At 30.8% G+C, this 21,930-nt stretch overlaps 2 non-coding genes across 2 annotated transcripts; both read left to right on the top strand.

Moving 5' to 3' along the window:
- Positions 1-11,161: 11,161 nt before the first annotated feature.
- On the top strand, positions 11,162-11,234 carry TRNAN-GUU (transfer RNA asparagine (anticodon GUU)). The gene has a single exon. It is a non-coding gene; the product is annotated as a tRNA-Asn (tRNA).
- A 4,058-nt stretch (positions 11,235-15,292) lies between these two features.
- On the top strand, positions 15,293-15,365 carry TRNAN-GUU (transfer RNA asparagine (anticodon GUU)). Its single transcript has one exon. It is a non-coding gene; the product is annotated as a tRNA-Asn (tRNA).
- Positions 15,366-21,930: the final 6,565 nt, after the last annotated feature.

Below are 21,930 nucleotides of genomic sequence, written 5' to 3'. Positions count from 1 at the left end.
GGGGGTTTTTGTCGAGGACAGTCTGACGTTTTATTTGTCGGATTTGACGTCTACACAACGCTGCAGGACTTCTGCTTAATTTCTTCGTTTTTAATCTATCCAATATCTTTTATATCGTTGTCTAGACTTGTATGATTGTCTAGACTTTTTCTTATCTTATAAAACTTGCATTGCGTCAGACAACGCTGGATTTCTTAATATTTTATATTTAGGCGAACATTACTCGTTTATTTTAATTGTGTCAGGCCATATTAAATTTATTTTTTAGTGGCACACCTAAATTCTGTGCACTTGCGAAATAAGTAATTGGGTCTATTTGTTTTATAGCTTGCCTCATTTTATGCAATTTAATTTTGCTAATTTATGATAGGTTTGTCGCTACAAATGCTAAAAAATAGACGTACCATGTTAAGCTGCATTAAAATATATTTGCTTCAATAATGTAACGTCTCTTCTCAAAATCTATATCCAAATGGCCTTAGAAAAGATCCAAAATAAAATTTAATGTCAATTCTAGAAAACATAAAGCTAAGATATACGTTGATTTTAAAAAGGCATTAACACATGTACTACATAATACTTTTAAATAAACTACAAATAATTGTTTGTAGAATTTTAAATCAGAAGTTGTTCCTAAATTATATATTGCGAGAAATCGCAGAGTTTAGTTATGTATATAAATGTCTAAAGTTTTGGTTGAATCAAAATAAATATGGTAATTTCAATCGAAAGTGTGGTTTGCCTAAATTGATTTTTTTATTGAGAAGATTTTGATTCATTATAGATGTTGTCTTTTTCATTCAATAGAATGCTTCCTATTTTATTATAAGATTTAAAAAATAGTTTGAACACCCTCTTTGGCCAAAATAATTTTACCAAATATGATGAGATTTAAAAATAGTTCTTACACCTTCTTTAACCAAAACTTTTAGTAAAATTAAAAACATAATTGTTAAAAATTCAAGAGTAGCAATTAAAATCGAAATTAATAGAGACGACGCGAAACCAATTTCGGATTCCTATAAAACAAGCTAATTTAAATCATACAAATATAAATTCATTTGAATAAACCAATTCAAAAATTAATGCACTTGTTATCGAAAATTAATGCACCTTAGTAACAAACAAACAATATCAAAAAACAATTTTTAATTAAATACGACGCAGCTAATAAGTCTGCGGCGGCTGAAATATGGTCAAGATGATGACGTAAGCATTGGTGGTCGGAACGTCACAAACGAAATGCGAGTAAGTAACCTTCACATCTCAAAAAGTAATGTGTGAAATAAATCCGTTAAATACCGAAGATCTACTATCGAAACGACTACATGTGCTTCATATATTTTAACGAGCCTAACACTACTAAATTTGTCTTAAATATCACCACAAAATTTTGTGGTGATAGTTTAATAAATAATAATACTATAATGAAATTATTTTTATAAAATACAGTTAATAAATAAATAATCTGTACTTTTTATTCATATTTTAACCAGAGCAAAATTTATCAAAATTTAGAATAATGCTTTTGCTCTTATGTTTTTATAAAGAATTATATTACCAAATTCTGTAAAAATGCACAATTTAAAAAATACATTTTCGAATTATATAAAATAAGTTTTATATATTTTTTTATCAAATGATAAAAAATATAAATACAGCATACTCTTTAGCATTGTCATTATATTTCAACAATGGAAACTGAAAATGCATTAAGCACGTTCGTTAAACAATTCCCATATTTAAAAAGCCATTCATATATAATATCTATTATGTAATATATAACAATGTTAAACTTTGCATATGTATGCGCTCATGTTTAAACAAAGCGACGAAACACACGGGGTCAATTTATAAATTTTATAATATTTCTGCGTGAATTTTCAGAGCGTCGCAACTTATGAACAAAGCTTTTTATGATGTCGGAGCGAGGTGGGAAAAAGGCTGAGGATAACTGGGCATAATTCATTTTTTCACTTCGCCTCAGCTTTAACGAAAGCTCGGCCGCGCCATATTTCACAGCCCGGGATTACCGGCGCGTCCTTTTGTTGCCCCCTATCTTGCACAAAAAAATAAACAGGTACGCTTAACCCCTTCCCGTCCAATATTTTTTTACGATAATCTCTTTAATTTGCCCCGGTGGACACACGAGCGAAACAAACGGCACTGCGCGGAAAGACCCAACTCTTTTTTTATTGACCACAACAAATCAACTTATCTACTTGTATATGCTCTCAAATAAATAAAATAAGTTAATTTAAGCATTAGCATATTATATTATATTTTGGGTCTTTAGTGCATTTATTTTAATAAATGATAATGGTTAGTAATTTTATGATGATTTAAAACAATAGCACCTAACATATTTAACTGAACTGAATGCATCACAATATAGCTATTTTCTATACGACATAAGTAATTTCATATAATCATAAAAATAAGGTTTTGCTTAATATTGAAAAAATCAATATTTCAACTTTTGCTTAATGGAGATTTTATTTTAACATATCAGTTTCATATAATAGTTTGACAGGTAAAGCCTTTTTTTGAACGGACGAAATAAAAAAAATGTTGACTTCTTACGTTTGATAAAAGCTTAATTAGACCAGTAATAATATACGTTAACTCAATTTTAAGTCAAAAAATGACTTTAGAGTTAATTTAAGACATTTCCATAATTATAATTATTTGACAAAAAATGACATTGCAGCCGGAGCCAACTACTGGAGGAACCTGGCGCAGGACCAAAATAATTGAAGAACATTCTTGGAGGAGGCGTTGTAAGGTAGATAATCATGATAATAATATTTAGACAATTGCTTTTTATTTTCCTATATCAAATCAATCACTTATAAAATAATTGAATACATAGGGTAGCTTTTTTTCACAATATATAAGTGAGGTTTTATTGCCATGCGACACTTTAATAATTTTATATAGACAATAATACGCGTTTATTGGTCGTAAATTTATTATTCTCTTACCTAGAGCGATTTATGATAGAGCTTTGAAAGCAATCCAAAGCTCATTGTCTCACAATTCGCAAACGACTGCATAAAAGTTGCAGGAAGAAAAATATCCATGACACAATGTGAGCCTTTGATATTTTTTCCCATGTTATATTATTCAATATGATAATATATGTATGTGCAGTTGTATTACAAATTATACGTCCGTAACTTGAACTTATTATATGCTCAATTTGAGCTAGAAGTGTGACGTTGATTCTTATAAAAAAGTAGTTAATAATTTATGAATAAAACATAAATCAATATAAATTAATGGTAACATAAACTATGTATTAAATATGTTTGCTAGTCGAGTACAGTGTATTGACCTGAAATTTTAATTTATAATTTACTAGAAATCTATTTTGCATTTACCTAGTCAATCGATTAATGATATTCCGTCTTAGTTAACACCACACATGATATGCACACTATCATGAAGTTGTATTATGCAATGCTTCGTATGAACATACATGATTCAATATAGTGTATCAAATACTAAGAACTTGTATTATACGGTAGCTAGTAACCAAATTAATATCACTAAACTATAGATATTTGATATTAAATATGCAACATTATAAATAATAATTGCATGTATACTCGATTTTGATTTCAAGCCCATTTCCATTAAGAGCATGTCACGATTCACTATCGAGTTTTCGCAGAAAGTTACACTTCTGAAGGGTGCTACTAGTAAACTTTAATCGAGGAATTTTAGTTTCGGGTTTCGTGACGTCTTCAAGAATTACGATCGCGTCCTCTTTTGAAGCCCATTAGAGTCAAAACGTCCGCACAATCACATTTGTTTATGGCCTGTTGCCATCCAGCTCCTTTATGCTCTCCTCTCCTTGCTGGTATTGCACATTAATCTGTTTAATGTAAGCTACGAAGAGCTGGTCTTGTTCGTACCATTTAATTCTACTATCTTATGATTTTTTATCTTTCTCATACGTATTATATTTTATCTTACTTGTATTACATTTATTGTGTATTGTAATAATTATGGATGATTTTTTAATAGTCGTGACGCATTGAGGTATCCTGTTAGGTCACGAAGATCTTCATTTTATTTAAATAATTTAATAAATATATCTTACGATTATTTTTAATTGGCTTAGTCTTCTATTAAATCCTTATTTTATATTATGTTCTTGCTCTATTGACCTTTTATGATCAGCAAAAAATAATGTAGTACGCTACACATAGAATTGACATTATCAATACGTTGCTACCTTTATTACCAACATTATTTTGTATTGCGAGATGTGTAAGTTAATTTTAGACCTCATGTCAAATGTAAACTTTAATGAAGCCATTCAACATTTTTTAATATTTTTTACTATTAAATGTATTTTTAGTGAATGTCCATTCCAATATTATTATATATTTATAGTATTTTGGTTTAATACATAACTAGCTTTAGCCACAATTCTGGTTTTATATGACTTAATTTAGAAATAAATAAATATTTGTGATATTAAATATGCACCCACATATAAACGCATCGTGATAAATTGGCATTTATCCTTGCGGAAACGCATTTCCCGTCGTACAATTTCAATGCACACGCCCCGGGGAGAAATTCACCAGATTACTTTTCCACTAGAAATGGATAAGCATTAGAGCATTTTAATATAGGCCTCTCACGCGAGCGTATTGGCGATGCACGCCCCTTATGCTCAAGTAATGCTACTAAGGAGCTGGCAACACTGGGTTTCACGTATTATTAGACATGTAAAAGGAAAGCTTCTGACAACACCGACAGTGCGCGGAATAGAACAAATATTTTACTGTCACGACATGTGATTCATGACTAATAGTGATACGGCAGACGTTGATTGCTTAATAAATCGAGCGACAATCATACGATTTGAATAAATCATATCTCAAGGAAAATCTTTAAGTATTATATACAGAATGATCCAAACCGAGTTACCTATGCTAGCAGCACTGTAAATCAGACAGCTGTCGATATACACGCGTGTACAAAGTGTCTTCATTTGATTCACAAGAGACCATTACATGCTCAAAAAGTGACTGTTTAGTGCATATTGTGGTTAGGCGGCGTCATTGTTCTTTACTTTTTTGGAAACGATAAAGGTCGGTTACAGTTATTAATATATACAAAAAAATGTAGATACTGCTATGAGGCTAAAAAGGTAAAATGCCAAGTCTTTGAGGTCAAAGAGTTTTTGCTAACCTGTCGAGTTGCATTATTGTCGGTTAATGATGTGTTTTCGTAATGTCTCTTTTCATTAGTGCATTCTCTTGGTTCGTCTCTGTTGCTGTGACTTCGTGACATTATAAGCTAATAATGCTGTTTTGAAACAACTCTAGCGAATAGCAGATGATAATGTTTGCGAGCCAATTGCATTGGCTTCTTGGACACACCCACGATATGTGTTCATGCTTTAACTCTTCCACTTCGGCTGGTATATTTGCACGCTATCTAGCACTTTTACAATATGTAATGGGTACTAATTCATGCCATTATATTTTGGAAATAGTATAGTTCAATAACTTAAAATAATTTTTAGCGTTAAAATATATAAATAAACATAAAATAATGCTCAAAGTTTCGTGGCGTCTTTAGGTGATTTTTTATTTTTTATATAAATAAAATACTATATTCGTTTTTCAGTATACGAGTGGTACAAGTTAACGTGCCTAGATATTTTTAAATAGCACAATTGAAAATATTATATTCATAAAACGATTACGATTCGATTGTTATGGTAAAATCAGTTAACCCTCTGTCGATTCACAAACCGCCGATACGATCGTCTGTCGCTCGCAAAAAACGAGTCATTATTGTATTCCTGAATACAATAAAATATACAACATTCAGCAAATAAAAAAAGCAAGGCTTTATATACACGATCGTGTTTTATTTTTCACTTTCCGATAATAACAAGAGATTTTGTTGATTTTTCCGTTTTAGTACCGAGCCGTGCCAACAATCATTCAATCAAACCACTCCGTTCGAATTACAAAGGGAAAAAAACGTTTTCCGGTTATTTTTTATTTTATTTTACGCGCCAACGCCAATTCGGCATACGGTCCTCGATAAAATTGGATTTTTTTTTCCGTTGACCGTTATTTAGTTTTTTCGCACGGACAAAGTGCACAATGGGCGATTTTAATTAATAAATTGGATTGATTGATTTTCGCGATGCGGGAAAAATTCAACGAATTTTCCATTAAAGCAATAAGAGACCGCTCGGACGGCAAATAGACCAGTCTGAAATTATATTTGTACGCGTGGATTTATTGTTTTTTGGGATAAAGCCTTTCTCTAATTCAGTGTTAAACGGTCTACTGAATATTGAACAATGTATATAAACGTAAATTAAATAATATAACATGTTTCGTGTGATAATTTTATTTTATTAAATACTACACAAAACAAGGCAGCGAAGTGTAAAAGATAGTTTTATAATTTGAATATTTATAACAATAATTGAAAATTATTAAATATTTTTTTTTTTAAATTTAAGCTCATTAAACATCCATTTAATTCCATATTTTAGTCATTAATGAGTTATCCTGTAAAATGTTGATCTGGTACATATTTTATTAGGAATCAATACTTACATATTTTATTTGCAATAATGTATTTTATTAAACATTTATTAATCAATTATTTAAATGAAATATGTTTTTATATAAATAAAAAATATTTTACAAAAATAAAAAAGAGGTCAGTATTTAGTACGTTTGATGATTTACCGTCTATAAAATCGTATCATTGCCAAGATGACCCTATAAAATGTAACCACGAACGAAACATGTAGGTCATATTAGATTTTTATACGACCCTTGTAAAACCGCACAATAAAAAATATACGTAAATTACAAAATACATTGTCAAAATATTGTATAGACATTTTTGTTTTCAAAATAACTATTAAACATAAAAAATATTCAATTAATCTAATAACAAACTATGGTTATTATTTTAACGAATGCTTTATAAAGTGTATGGAATGTAGGCTCCAGAGTTGGTATGCCCACACGTTCAACAAGAATGGCACACTCCACTTGCGCCGGTGTCGAACTTCAACTTGTTTCCTAAAGTATCCAAGAACTTGCGACCAGCTTTGCTGAGGAGAATGTGCACTTTTTTTAGCCCCTTAACGTAGCAGTTCCTCTGACTACCTTCAGACGTAGTACATGTATAAGAAACGACGATCTTGAGATTTAGAAAAAATCCTTTGCGCATAGTCTACTCTGAAAACTTTTCGAATATATACGTATTAATAATACCCTGTGGTTATATTTCCACACAACAGTAAAATGTTATTATAAATTCAAAAATGCTTTTAGATTTATTAAAACATTTCATTACTTTATTTACAGATTGTGATTTTACAATATATTTATTACAATATAGTAAAAGTTTTTATAAAACAAGATATATCTATTTAAAATGTAGTTTAACACAGTAAAATATATTTAGATAAACTTAATAAAATTTAAAAAGTTAGTAAGTTCACATAGTTTTATCCGACTTTATTTAAACAGTAAATAGTGTAGGTCTGAGAGATAAATAAGTTCATACATTATCTCTCTGTCACAGATAAGAAAGAATAGAAAATAAATGCGAAGTTAAGGGTTATAAAAGTAAATATGTTAAAAGTATACCGTCATCAAAGTATAGCAGTATACGTTTTCATACTTATAAAAAAAAGAATAAATTCTTATATTAACAGATTAGCAAGAAAGATATATAAATAGCAGCTTAATACAAATATGATGTATCTTTTCGAATTTTTTGTCGTTAAAAACGCAAATTTAAAAAGCCAAATTTTGAATTTTTGTCGTTAAAAACACATCGTATTATGATAGCAGCTTTAATATTCAAAGGTAATTTATATTTTCTGACAAACCAAAAATCTCATTTTATTCCCCAAGCTACTATAAATAATAACAGCAATAATACGTCGTAAGATTATTTTCCAATATAAACATGACAATCGAATCTAAGCATATTTTTTGGCAACGAATTTCCCACATTAAACAATTTTCATTATTCGTGACATTATTTTGGTGTGTCGATAGTCATGCAGATGCATTTTTGTAGTCATTGTTTTTATTGTTCAAATTATCAGAAAAGATTTAAAGATCTAAAACTATTTACACAGTTCACGATGAACCATTTTCTTTTAAAAATTTTCAATAACCATTTTTCATTTATTGTTGCTACGCTGTTTATTTTTTTTTAATAAATTAAAATTTTATATTTTGAGCAATGTTTTTATGAATTTAGTATTTTATAAGCGGTTCATTAACATTCCAATCTGCTGGGTCATCTGTATATATTTCTAAATGGTTCTCGTATCTTAAAAATCACACGTTTCTAGTTACCATATGCTTTTATAGTTTTATGTTGTCATAAGCTTCTGCTGTGCCAACTAAGATGTCTGGACTTCTACCTTATTGAAACCTTGAAGTTATCAGTTGCCCTTTACGTTTTTTTATTATATTTTATTAATGATTTAGTCTAATAAAAAAATAATTGAATTTGCAAATTCATTTGGTGTGCAAATATGTAACAAAATGAGCAAATAATCGTAAATAAATACATACTTATGTGTTACTATAATTAATGGAAATATTCCAACTTCGCACTCTTTTGTAATCAAGATTTTTCTAAATCAAGGGTTTCTAATCTGAGAGACTCAAGCTAGTTCAAAGAGGAGCGCGAAAAGTATAACATTAAACCCTTTATATTTTTATTTCTAATATCTATTAAGGAATAAATATTTTTTGACTGGTCACAAATAAAAATCCATTAATAATGAAGATACTGATGTTGAAACAATACAGTGGAAATACTACAATTAAATAGAAACACTACAGAATTGCTATCTTATTTATCTTGAGGAAGTATTTGATAAATTGCTTGAAAAAAACAACATTGGTAAATCTATAAAGTTATTTCAAACAATATTAGATGAGTTTATTAAACAAAAATAAGCGTGCAAACAAGTAGTTTCTGTCTTATCAAATGTATTGTTAGCATCGTACCAAGAAAAAACACATACAATAGAAGAAAAGTTTCGTTTTGCCAGCGTCTATTGACACGGTTGCATTTATTTTCTGGAATGATATAGAAAACAGTTGCGATAGATACCGATTGATAATAATACAGTTGAAAAAAGAATTTATGATATATCGGAATATCTTTGCGATGCTTTGAAATTCGCCATTCAAGGGGATGAGGCAACAGATCAAGCTTAAGATGTTTATTTAATTGCATACGTTCAATATGTTACAGTAAAATTTGCAACTCGATTTCTTGAATAGTAATTTTCAATGATTTTTTTATTATAAGACTGACTGATATAGTGAAATCACTGCATTGGATTCATAGTCGATGTCAGGACATACAGCAAGTCCCCAAGCATTAGCTTAAAATAAATCTCTCGAAATTATCTGAAATCACTACATGCCACACGGAGCAACGCTTGCATCAAAAAATGTAAGCGAGGAACTTAACAATGTTTTCACAAGAGTTGTAAATTACATCAACAGTAGTATTAAAATCTAGGTCGTTTGGAAAGTTGTGTATGCATATGAGAGGTAAATACACCTCACTTCTATACTATTGTGAAGTGTGTTGGCTATTTATGCAATTGTAATTCAAGAAGCTTTCGAAGTTAAGAAGATAATTGCGATTATTCTTTATGAAAAACACAATGAAAAGGCAAATTTATTTTTAAGCTTACTTATTTAGTTAAAAAAATTGTGATTTAAATCAATCAATGCAATGGCAATAAATTCATATACTAATTCAAAAAGACTAAGTTGGAGCATAAAAAATTAGAGCTATGAAAATCTCAAATTACAATGACTTATCTTTAAAATAGCTTCTGCATAAGTCATGATATTGATGTGAACGAATATTTTCACTGGATACATTTACAATTTGTTTGATTGATGCAAGAATGCATTTTTTACACTATTTTATAGATATTGATTTCATAAAGTTCACAGTATGCACATAATCTATTTGTCTATGAACAACATGTCAACTTTTAAAAACGAAAAACTGATATCATGCAATACTTCATTAAAACAAAAATTGAGGCTGAAACTCTAGTTCAATATTGCTTAAATCAAAGTAAATAGTTTTTTAAAGACTTTATCGAGTAAAGATATAGTAGTACTGTTGTCGTTTATAGCAATTTTGTGCAATACAATATTTTCTGCATTAGCTGCTAATTCAAAACACTGAAACTGTTTTATGGTGAAAAAATAGCCCCGAGTAGTAAACATCAGTTCAATCGCCTCTGAACATTTTGGTTAGTTAGGAAATCCGTCAATCTTTTTTCTATATCCATATAATATAAATATTTATTATAACTAGCATTTTAACTCGAGTAGTAAATAAAGTGTTGCATAACCGAAAGCACAACACACAAAACCATGCAAGCGAATTTAAAAGCTCAAGCCGAGACAGAATTATTTTCTAGCAGGATTATATTGTTGCAGCGGTTCATTGTATACATATATACGCGTTTATAAACATATATAAGACTTATAACTACACCAGTGCAATACAACCGAGTGAAGATATCCCGCAACAGTGCATCGTAGTACCAATGCAGATGGTGTGCAACAATAAAGAGAAATGGAAGCGCAATTTTATCACTGCAACACATATACCCCTTATATACTTATACTCGAAGAAATTCTCACCATCGCTTAATAACCGACCTCGGAAGATGAAAAATGCACCGTGGGTCCCATTCCGAGTGTAAGGATTTCAGAGAGAGCTCCGATGGGAGCATTTTTGTTTGCGGAAAGCTAAACGGTGTTCTCGTTAACCGGGACACATGTAACGTGCTCCCGAACCGGCGACCGCTTCTAATGCAACCTGAAAACCCCGTCGTTGTGCTTGGTTTATTTATGCATTTCATATTACTATCTCGGTGCTGCGCCGGGTTGTGTATTTGCTCTTAGTTCTCCGGAACGCTTCGGTCTGTGGCGTGGGATGCTGCGACAGCGGGCTTTGTGTGGAATTGTATCAAGTGGGACGACTTTAGATTAAGTACTCAATAAGTCTGATTAAAAACATTCAATGTTCACTCTTTAATATAAAAATGTTTGACCGATTTCACAAGCATTGATATTAAAGTGCAATCGCCTCCGTGGCGCAATGGCTAGCGCGTTCGGCTGTTAACCGAAAGGTTGGTGGTTCGAGCCCACCCGGGGGCGTATAATTTTTTTAAATTTTATTTTATTGAATATTGTAGATAACCAATTTATTTAAGTATTATTTTTATTTCTATATTAGTCACTACTCTGTTTATAAATTCTGTTTTCTAATATTTGATTCTAGAATGTCAATAGTAATTTTATTAGAATAACCGTGACACATCCATATGATAAAATACTCTCCAGCACAGTCATAATTTTAGTTTTGCTTAAATTAAGTGCTACAAAATTTTGTACCATGTCTTAATAAAACTGCATAACAAAAATTCACTATCATAAGATTTTTCACTGTTTATGTAATTTAACTGTACTAAAATAAAATTGCCCATAGTTTGAACATTACTGTCGAAATATAGAATCTCAGTTGCGAACCGTTAAAAAAATATGTTAAACAAATTTTGATTATAAAGATACGTAATCTAGTTTATAAAACGTAATTAATGATTTTTTGTTATAATCAATAAGTTATTGTTGTGTATTAATTACAATACAACTTAAGTTGAATTATTAATAGCTTGATTAAAAAGTTTTTAACGAGAGTCAAAACATAATCGCTAGGGATATTCAATAAATAATAACAAAATTTTATAATATTAAATAAAATCCATATACTTTGGAAGATTTCTATTAAATTATTTACCATCAAAGTAATATTCTGAATTATTTTTATGAGCATAATGCAAAAGTGAAAACTTTTCGATTAATACAAGCGGCCCATAACTTTCAAATCCCATATTTTTTTAAGCGGCACTTTCGTAAAGCTTATGATTGTTCTCTGCCATAGCAACTTTTTTCACTACTTCAAGGCGGTAATGGAAATGTGATACTGTGGAGCTTTTAGGTCGAAACTCTGATTCTGAACGCATGTGTGAGGGACAAGACCAATTACCATTAGGCACCTTTCCCGGGGTAATTACCCGAGCCGGCAAAACTTGCTAAGAAAACTTTCGCACGCCGCTATAAGTTTTGCGCCGAAACCTTTATAATGTATGGGAAAATTCGGCATGTGTGTGTGCAAATGTTAGGTGAATCGAACTTTAGCCGACTCCCGAGAAACCTACTACTTACCTACGGAGTCTGTGATTGGCAATAAAACGTTATTTATTCGGAGAACGTAGCAAATATCGAGAACAATCCGGTGGGGCTACATATCAAAACAAACATGGGACGAGGGGACCAACGGTGACATCTTGAACCGATCGCGAAAAGATGGAAAAACATTTTTTCACAATTTTCAATTTTCCCCAGTTCGATCGTTCGTATGAAGCGGCGAGGGAAAGTAGAACGAACTGACTCAACAAGGCATGAAAAAGTTCGACGACGACAAACTCTCTCAAATATCCGCTTTAATCCTTTGCATGTTTTTTCAACAGAAATATAAATTCTATATAAATAAATATATATATATATATATATATATATATATATATATATATATATATATATATATATTTAAAAAAAATTGAATTACGTGATTTTCTCGCGTTGTTTTTGAATTAGTCCCTCTATATTTCGCCGGCGATTTTCCCGGCATCTTCAGGAGTTTTTAACATTAGATAGTATGCTTCTTTTAGTATGGCTTTAAATATAAATTTAATTAATTTATTGCCTTTTTATGGCAATTTCTTTAATTTTTTACCTGTAGTTTGCTCATATGATGGTGCATTTTTAAGCTTAGATCCTTCATTATCGCTGTTTTAGTTTTGTTTGTGAATTTAGTTGAAAAGTGTTTCGAGATATTCATGTACTTATTTTTTAGATAAACAAAATGTATCGCCATTTGTTTATAATTGATTTATTTAGGACTGAATAGCGTAGTCCGTAACGTTTTATACTAGTAACTCTAAGGTTGCGGGTTCGAGCCCCGGCAGTGACACTCGAAATTGTATTATTAATTCGATATACTATGTTCACAAACAAACGCTAAAGATACAAAGAAAATCCTAGTCGATTTTTCTTGTCAAAATATTTAAACTTTAAAATGGATAGACCAAAATTGAACTAAAAGTATAGAACCCGTAGAAAACAGATATTATCTTACAATTTATTAAGTCGTCTTATAGCTGTGTTTTGAAATATGAATATATTGTAATGTTCTTATTTTTTAAACGATTTTTTTTATATACATATAAACTCTGATAATTAAATATATATTTACAAATATATGAGATTATCTTATTTTAATAAAAAAATATTCTCAAGCTTTATCTATTACCAGAACACCATGAATTAATTTCGTAGAAGTGGCCGTGGAATTAAACCGCCCTCGTTCGGCAATTGTGTAGATACGTTAGGGCGGCGCGACTCTGTTCATCCCCAAAGGGTTTAGTCGGAGGGATGGCGTCCCATACGTCAAGTAATAATAACCACGGGAGCAGTAAATACATTTATTGGTCCCCGGACCCGAAGCCGGGTTCCCAAAAGCGGTTCCGAATCCAAACATCGGACAATGGCGGTGGTTTACTTGTGGCAGCGCTCGCGTGCCACGCTACTGTTCCGCTGGCGTAATAGGATTACTTTGATCGATTCAAATCTTTGTGCACACTATGATGGCACGAGAGAAGATGTGGAAATATTTGATCTTTCTCGAGTTGACTCGTGAGATTTGAACATGATTTGCTACCGGTGACATGTGTGTTTATTTCAAAGAGGCTTGCCAGAAATAGTTTATTTTGATGATATATTTGCAGAAAAAAATGCTAGAAAATGGAAATATACACATTCAAAAGTATACAAATATATGTTCTAAATACTTAGCTAAGATAGCTAGTAAAATGGAAACAATTTTTTTATATCACTACCGTTGAATATACGTATAATACATACTGATGTTGGAATTTATCGCTAGCTTGTTTAAAGCAATGCAAAGGCTAAATATTATTGTGAATTTAAAGGTTAAATTAACATTATTTTTTTAATCTTTCGTTGTAACAGTTCATTATGGGATAAACTGTACAGACTGGATAAATCAATCCGACATAATAATTACATACAAAAAGTTTTAACCACTAGACATCTATATAATTAATTTAAAATTGTTATGTGCATCAAATTTATTAATCAATGACTGGTTCTAATTATTAGCGCATTTTTATAAATAATTCGATTTTGCTGGTATGGCTCGACCCGGTGGTCTCTGTGTTACCAGTCAAAGCCCTTTGGACGTCGCAATTCCGACCCTATATATTCATAATATTCATAATAAATAAATGTGTAAAATACCATATGTTTTCAATGGATCACTCATTCAAATATATAATGAAAAAATCGTTTAAGTACTCAAAATATTTACAACTGTTTTAATAAAAGATCTGTGCTAATTGTCAAAAATATAATACATAGGCTCACTCAATGTAAAACCAATAAAGTTGTGTAAATAAAATTCTTTTGTACTACATATTTTATAGACTTTACATCTTTACATTTCGAATATTACTTTTATTTAAACAATATGTGGTGATGTATATTATTAATATCAGTAAATAAGAATAATTATAAGTATAATATACATAACCAATGTGATAAATTTAATACAAATAATTTGAGTATTTTAGCAAAGCAATTTTAAAAAAATAATCATGTCATTTTACATATGAATCAAATTATATTTGTAGCATAAATATTGTACCGTGTACATAATAAAATGTTAACCTAGAGTTTTTATTTCGTTAAAGGTGCATTTTGTTTACATAAACTGGTTATTCAGTATATTTTAACTACTTTTTTATCTTTGATTTGAAATGACTAGGAAATACATTTTGATGTTGTAAAAATCGATAAAAAGTGTTGTCTTTATATATGCCTTCTTTATTTATAAAATTTATCGTAGATTATTTTTCAAAATCAAACTAAATGAGTGATATTTTTTCATGATTATTATTCACATAATTTTTCATATTAAATTAATAATAAATCACTAACCAGGTAATCAGTGCAAACAAAAGGTTATCATTCTTAGTACGATAAGGAAAATAATGCAAAAATTGTTATCAACAATATTATTTATAAAACAATTAAATAATTCCATCACTCGATAATAATTAATATGACATGTATTCGCCTCCGTGGCGCAATGGCTAGCGCGTTCGGCTGTTAACCGAAAGGTTGGTGGTTCGAGCCCACCCGGGGGCGTAGTTTTTTTTAGTTTTTTTAACGATGGTTGCTGATAATTTGATCTTCATTTTTGTCAAACTACAGAAAATTCTCACAAGTACAGTTTATATTTGCGAGCATTTGCAGTGTTGCTTTCAGTGACGATTATCAATATAGTTGCCAAATTTTTTATGATTACTTTATATTTTAAGGACCTGAGTTTTTATAGTTCTTGTATCAGAAGTAGCACTATCCAGTTATTTTTACCAAAAAATGGAGAGGAGCCAATTTACACTTGAGACGATCGATACTTTCTTGTAAAAAAAATATGTTTATTTTACGCTATATTAAATATCATTATTTATAAATAGCTAATTATTTTTAAAAACAATTTTAATTTAATACGTTATAATAAAAATAATTTACGTAAGCCATATACATATATAATGCATCGCAGTGCAATTAAAAAATATTATAAAATAACACTATAATCATAGAAATAAAGATCATTATCAAATATCTTCCATTAGCTTAAACATAATAGTATTGATTAAATGAATCAATAGAATATGATTTAAACAAATATAAATCAATACTCGCAAACCTATCGTTTGAGTAGTAGAACACATTTTTTTTTATAAATCGCACACGTGAATAATATTAGAGTAAAGCAAATATTAGGATTAGGAAGACAAAAAGTAATGAACAGAAAAGGAATTATGAATGCGAGGCTTAAAATAAAAATTATTTTAAGTTACAATAGTTGCAAATCATGTATAACTATATGTACATATATCTGGATATATTATACACATGTAAATAATAATTTTCTTGGGAAAGTCCCTAAAACGATATTTATTTATAATCTATCAATGATTGATAATAAGTATTTTTTAACACTTTTATTGACATGTAGAGAAACAGCCTGTTGGATGCTATTTTTCACAGAATTTAAAATAAAGTATAAAATATCATATATTCAATAAAAGAGAAATATAGAATAAATTTTCTAAATACATTTGTATGATCTAATGGTTTGCGTGTCTAATTGCTATGTCAGTTAAGTGTCGTCAGATTTCTAGTCTCGTAGTCCAATTGTGAGTTTGTTGGAATATCTTTAGTTTTTTCGTGTATCCTATAAAACTATTTTCGATTTTCTTCTCAACTGTTTCCATTTTAAGGTCAGCGTGCAATACTTTGTTAGGTTCATACCAAGAAGCATGTACTATTATATGCAGCACATTGTTTTGAAATTTCTGGATTATGGCGATAATACTCCTCTAGAGCTGGATTTTGTACGTCCATATTGGTTTCAGTACAACTTTGTACAACAACAGTGACATCTTTGATTCGCTATTTATCATTCTTAGCTGGGTTTTTTTGGTAAAGATTTTGATTTAAAGACAATTGTGGGCAATTTTTACCTTTTCAGCGTGAATGTAATTTGTGTTGATTTCGCTTCATTTGCCTTGATCTTCCACTTTTCCAACCATTATTCTGTTTTGTCAAGGTTCCCCTGAAGATACGTTGTCGCCTTCGATAAGTTTATATGCGAAGCCATCACAGCTGTGTTGTTCACAAATGTCGCAATTGTGGTTCGTCTTTTTCTTAGAAGATTAGCAGTAAATATCAAATAAAGTATTGATCCCAGTACACTACCCATTGTATTCCTTGTTGATTATTACGTGAAAATATCTGTATGACTACCATAGCTTAAAAACTTGTGACGGGAGATATAATTTGAGTTTATTTTAACCCTCTTGCCACATCTGGTCGAATGCCTGACTGATGTCGAAAAATACTGCAGAACAATATATTTCTTTTAAATCATTATTTATATTTTTATTAATTCTATTAACTTTAATTTAATTTATTAATTCAATCACGTTGTATCAATTTTAGAAACCAACTTAATGGTTTGAAATTAGGTTTTTTCTTAGTTTATGGATTTCAAATGTTTTAGAAATAATTTTCCGAATACTTATGTTAATTCTACTTATGCTAAGCTAATTCAGTTAATTTGTGTGTAAAAAATACTTTCTCGTGTACTTTTCCTGGTTTTGGAGTCATTATAAATTCAGCAATTTTCTGAGATGTGGAAAAATATTGAAAGCAATATTAAAAAATAGAGCATTATACGAAGGTCGGTTGATAATTAATCGGTCTATGCAAGAAAACACATATTTTTTCGTCAAAACTAGTTTTATCTTTCAAGGTAATCTTCTTTTAGCTCTCTACATTTCTCCACCGATTCACCAATTTTTCGGAGCTCTTAAAATAAGCCTTTGTTTCAGTGATCACCTCCTTATTTGACTCAAATCTCCTACCGCCGAGCCATTTCTTCAAATTTGGCCAAATAAGGAGAATATGGTGTATGAGGAAGCAATTCGTAGGGCACATTTTTACTCGACAAATGCGATCGCTTTTGCTTTAAAAATGTGTCACATCGGTCCCACACTTCTGCATAATATACTCCTGTGATAGTTTTTCCTTTTTCAAGGTAAATGATGTTAATTATACCGTTCGCATCCCAAAAAACTGTCGCCATGACCTTGTTGGCCAATAAATACACCTTGGCTTTTTTTTGGAGCTTCCCACTGTTTCGACTGCTCATTGGTCTCTGGTGTTTTGTGATGTATCCGTCATTCGTCCACGATTATGAAGCGACGTAAAAAGTCCTTCTTGAGGTTCAACATTATCAACCACTCCTCCGAAATAGTCAGACGATCACGTTTGTTGTCGACAAAGTGCAAATGCCGCACCCATCTGGCAGATAGCTTCCGTATTCCCAAATATTTATGCAAAATATTGAGTGCCCGTTCGATAGAAATATTCATGATTTTAGCTATCTTGCACATAGTCATCCATCGATCGTCGTTTATCATTTCATAGATTTTATCGACCATTTCTAGCGTGGTGGTGACGCTTATCATCAAAAATGCTTGTACGACAAAGATGTCCTTTAGCATCACCAGGGGATAAATATGTATTTATGGTACACTTTTTTTAACATCGCACAAATAAGAGTTTTAAAAACGCACTTTAGTAATTTTGGCTTTCAATATTAAAAACATGGTAATCAAATATGATAATGTACGATATTTTTTTGCATTTTACTTATTGGTTATTTTTAATTTTAAATCTAAATATGTATGGAAAATTAATAGCACTTGCAATAATTCTAATGGCTTTTGTAATGTGGTCGATTGCAATTCGTATTCGGGCAATTACGCTGTTTAGATTGAAATGCGAATATTGCTCTTGGGTCGCGAAGAGCACAATTGCATTGCAATTTCCGGTATTTTCATATCTGCTCCGCGCTTCAGTATCTACTACTATTACCGATGCTCTTTGTGCGAGATGAAAAAATCGAAATATTCACGTAGATCGCGTTCACAAAGGGAACGAAGCGATTGTTGGAATCCAGACTTAACCCTCGAAGCGTTTGTTGGGAAAGTTTAACTCTGCTCGCGCGAAGAATTCAATAAGAAGTTCTTATTTATGGTTTAGTCTACAAACATTTCCCTCACCCGAAAAAATAAAAGAGAAAATATTTTCCATATAAATAGTACGTATGCAGACATTGCAACGTCTTTGGGGTGATATTTTGATATTGCAATATATGCTCTTTAATAAAATATTTTTTGCGCGAAACTTGCTTCTCCTACATGTATGTAACCGCAACATCTACGTAGTTCTGTTCAAAAGGGGAAGACACATAAATAAGTCTCAGTAATAAGCTCTTTGTACGGAAGTGGAGCAAGGGATTAAACGAGATAAGCCGTGTTCCCCTATTATGCCGCGCGCTTCAATACTTCGCAATCACAACGAAACGAAAATGTTTCATGTGCGAAATATGTTCGAATGCACTACATATATACGCTTATCACTAGTATTGTGCACTTTTAAACATCAACTAAGAGTACAACAGACACAATTTGTTCATAATATTATTCGAGAAAGATTTAAAAAGTAAAAATACAGTAATAGTAAAATGGATACATAACTTAATTTTGTACAAGTACACTATTTTATTATTTTTTATATTTTAGTAAAAGTTTATTTTATGCAACTTACTGTGTTTTTCAAATCGTCTGTAAAACCATCGTCGATAATTTTTAGCTCTCTTTGAGAAGCGATCGTTTGAGCGACGACGCTGCACTATGTCGACAATTAGCGTTTAATTAATAGAGTGAGATTCGTCAGTGGATATTTTTAATGCAACCGTTACGAACAAGGGGGTTCAGGGGTGGTGCCATCCGCCTTTGAACTAAATCAGTAGGCTTTGCACTCAAATGGATAATTTGATTATTCTGCACGACGCTTATTAAGTGGCTCCGCTAGCCTCTTCTGTACTTAAGCAAACTGTTCTAAATGGAATTGATTGAAATAATTTACTTTGCTAGGTTCTACTCCTTTTACTTGTGGGGCAACTTTTTTGATATCATACATATAGTAAGTCAGCAAAAAAATAAATTATTTACGGATTAAATTTTCCAAAAAGTAAAAAAAACAAAGCCTAATCTAATGTGCCAGCAATAGTACAATTTAAATATAATTGGTTGCTAAATACTATAAAATCTAAATTCATATTAGATACAATTCTTTAAAAATGTTAAAAGAACTTAATCAACTACTTATGCAAAAGGTAAAAAATATCAAATCTATACAAACTGTAGACCTACTATAAACTATATATTATATATTACGTGTTAGAGGTCAAATGGAATTTAATTTTAATATATGGTCACCAAAATATTACACGATATTTATCGCTAATATTACTAGAATGTAAATATAATTAATTCATAAGATATAATAATTATAAGCAGTATATTCCACAAAAAAACAATAATGATTTTCTAAAAAAAATTAAACTTATTTTTAAAAAATAGAAACGTTAAATTTGATTTAATTATTATAGATGTAGATTTAATTATTATTGATATAGATTTAAACAATAGTTCTCAAATTTTCTTTCATAAAAGATAAAATGGTTATAAACCAGTAATATTTACGTAATTTTGAAGTATGTATTTTTATGTATTATTACTATTGTGTTACATTTATATATAAAACTATCTTATACATATAAAACATGCAGGTTTTAGAAAACTTCTTGAAATTAAATCTAAATGTTCGTAATATACTTCTTTTTGAGCTCATACAGAATTAGTAAGAGCTCTAAGAGTGAGAGTGTAATGAAAATGTAACTTTGAATAACTTTATTAATCATGGTTGAATCCTGGAACTTGTTGGTCACATACTGCAGACAAAAGTTCGTAAAAATCTAAGCGTAACCTTTAATAGTCATATTTTATTTATCTTAAAAGAAAATATTTAATACATCTTAAACGATTTCTACCCCAAAAATATTTTTAAGCTTCACATATGTATTTACCTAAGAGCTTGAATTAATATGGCGCATATTTTAAACATTAACTATGTTTTTATCTTGTAGTTGAACGTTGGTCTTACCTGGAAGCTAATCTAGGTGCATTTTTTAGGTGGCCGCAATAAAAATTGCCTCGGACCCCCGGATTTGAAGCGCTGTATAATACGTCTGCGTGACTTACGGCCGCCGAGAGTACGAAAAAGCGGCAGTCATAAGCAGTCGAGGCTAGGGGTAATTTTTCACGACACCCTCACACTTTCCGACCCTCCGCGTGTGTGTGGACCTTAATACGGCAGATAAATCGTCGGAAAATTCCGCTGCCAAGTGCCGGCGAACAAAAACCGTAGGAACCGCAAATTAGGCGTTAAACTCCCCGGGGGGGCACCGATCGTCAAATTTAAATTATGCCCGTATTTATTTTAAGGAAGTTTATCGCGAGGTCGAAAATTGCCGGACGTTGGAGAAAGTTTATTAAATTCGGGACGCGAAAGGGTTAAGCCCCACCGCCCTACTACCGGGTGGCCCTAATTGCTATTTCATGAAATTCAATTTAAATGAATTTATTGATACGTTATTGGTGTATGTGTGTGTTAAGGGGACGGTTTTGGTAAAGCGATTTGAAGCGTCGTTTTTTATTGCTTAATATAAAATTAATTTATTGGTTTTCATTAAAAATATTTTAATCAAAAACACATTTTATTTTGTAGGAATGTTTATGTCTCACAGAAAATAATATGTAAATATATTATATTCTTATTATGCAGAATAGAATTCACGCAAAGCAAATCACTAAATCAATGCACTAAAAAGGCTTAAATCTCAAATCTTGATAAACAACAAACTTGACAATTTATTTTTATAAACTTATATAAATTACCATATATATTTTAAAATTTAGATCCCTCTATTAGACAAAGGAGTTAAAATGACAGGTTTTTAGAAAATTAGAGTCTTCGCTGGAGTGTCGAGTTGTATTATTGTCGGCTGTGAGCTGTGTCCTCATAATGCGTTCTCGTGATGTTATCTGGACGAGTCATCGATGTCCTTCGTGTCGATTCAGTTTTCTGGCACGTCTCTGTTACGTGATGTCTCCGTATTATGCAGCTGAATATTGTTTTGCCTTAAATAAGGGTAAACTTGAACCACTACGTCAACAGGTATAAACCTGTAATTAGTACGATTCAGTTGTATTTTAATGCAATATGACAA

This window comes from Plectrocnemia conspersa, unplaced genomic scaffold, assembly GCF_051122295.1.
Source record: "Plectrocnemia conspersa isolate PC_06_02 unplaced genomic scaffold, ASM5112229v1 ptg000012l, whole genome shotgun sequence".
NCBI lineage: Eukaryota > Metazoa > Arthropoda > Insecta > Trichoptera > Polycentropodidae > Plectrocnemia > Plectrocnemia conspersa.
This window is presented reverse-complemented; position numbering and strand designations above follow the sequence as displayed.